At 35.1% G+C, this 1,848-nt stretch overlaps 1 non-coding gene across 1 annotated transcript; it reads left to right on the top strand.

The window, feature by feature from the left end:
- The first annotated feature begins 279 nt into the window (after positions 1-279).
- Positions 280-385, top strand: LOC128294484 (small nucleolar RNA R71). The gene has a single exon (XR_008284794.1). It is a non-coding gene; the product is annotated as a small nucleolar RNA R71 (small nucleolar RNA).
- The last annotated feature ends 1,463 nt before the right edge of the window (positions 386-1,848 follow it).

The following is a 1,848-nucleotide window of genomic DNA, read 5'->3' as shown; positions in this document are numbered from 1 at the left end:
ACCTGCAAAGAACCAAGTAAACCATCAATCTTTTTATTTAGAAGTTCTACCTGGTTTGACAGCATAGTAACTAAATCAACATTATAGACGCCTGCTATTTTAGTTGGTTTAGTCCTCATGACTTGCCACTGATAGTTATTCAGTGACATATCTTCCATAAATTCGTAAGCCTCTTCAGGTGTTTTATTATTGATGGTTCCCCCGGCTGCTACATCAATCATCTGTCTTGTCGAGGGATTCACACCATTGTAGAATGTTTGAACTTGCAACCATAGAGGTAATCCATGGTGAGGACACTTATGTAGTAGGTCCTTGTATCTTTCCCATGCATTGTAAAGAGTTTCTAAGTCCATCTGCACAAATGAAGAGATATCATTACGTAATTTGACTGTTTTAGCCGGCGAAAAATATTTTAATAAAAATTTTTCGGTCATTTGTTCCCAAGTAGTAATTGACCCTCATGGTAGCGAGTTCAACCACTGTTTAGCTTTGTTCCTCAATGAAAAAGGGAATAATGGAAGACGAATGGCATCGTCAAAAATGCCATTAATTTTAAATGTATCGCAGAATTCCAGGAAATTCGCCAAGTGAGTGTTTGGATCCTCATCCTGCAAACCATCAAACTGAACAAATTTCTATATCATTTGAATAGTGTTAGGTTTTAGTTCAAAATTATTCGCAGCAATAGCAGGCCTAACTATACTTGACTCAGTTCCTGTTAAAGTAGGTTTAGCATAATCATACAAACTACGAGGAGCAAGATTCTGATTTACTAGTTTAGCGGGTATCGCAGGAGGTAGCTGATTGTCTTGATTTTCAGCCATCTCATCGGTCGTAGTTGAGATAGGGTCCTCTTGCTCGTTCTCGTGTATCTTAGGCTTCTCCTTATTTCTCTTTGGTTTCTGCGAGCTATGCGATCAATTTCTTCGTCAAAAAGTAGTGGTCCTAACGGGTTTCTTCAAGTCATAAACTATAAAAACCTGCCAAAAGAAAAAAAAAGCAAATTAATAAATAATAAAAAAATAAAATTAACTTGCAAGAAAAATAAATGGCTAAAGTAATAAAAATTGAGTGTTCCTAATATCTTAGTTCCCCGGCAACGGCGCCAAAAACTTGACCGCGATTTTTGTGTGACAGGTTTTAAATATTTATAATGAATCATTCTTGAAAATAACTATTATCACGATGTAGGCAAGTGTACTTATCGAACAGTAGTATAGTTTTAGCAAGACCGGATTGTCGAACCCAAAGAAACTAAAAGTACTAGTAATGACTGTCTTTTTATTATCTAGCCTAAGAATAAAGGGGGTTTGTTTTAACTAACTAATTAACTAAACTAAGAATTCACAGAAAATAGATTTGGGGGATTACTTTTGGAAAGCGATTGAATTAAGACAATACCTAAGGAAAAATCCACCTAGACTTCACTTGTTATTCTGACTCCGAATCGGACAATTTATTCATTTAACTTGTTCCGTAGAGATCCCTAAGTTATGTTATTATCCCTATTCAAGACTAATAACGTCTAATCCCTAGATTGAATAATTGAGACTTTTCTCTAAGTAACACCCTAGGGTTGCATTAACTCAATCTATGAATCCCCTTATTAGGTTTCACCCTAATCTAACAAAATCTTGTCACCCTATCTCTAGGCGCGCAATCAACTCCGCTTAATTATTACAATTGTACTCTTAGACAAGGTCTATTCCTCCTCTGAATAAGAGTTTAACTTGAATCAATATCTTGGAATATCAAAACAAGAATTAAGAACACACAATTAAGAATAAGCCAAATATTTATCATACAATTCAAAAAATAATAACAAGATTCGTCTTAGGTTTCATTCCC

The sequence above is a fragment of the Gossypium arboreum genome, chromosome 6, assembly GCF_025698485.1.
Source record: "Gossypium arboreum isolate Shixiya-1 chromosome 6, ASM2569848v2, whole genome shotgun sequence".
Lineage (NCBI taxonomy): Eukaryota > Viridiplantae > Streptophyta > Magnoliopsida > Malvales > Malvaceae > Gossypium > Gossypium arboreum.
The sequence above is the reverse complement of the archived record's forward strand: the minus strand, read 5'-3'. Positions and strand labels throughout refer to the sequence as shown.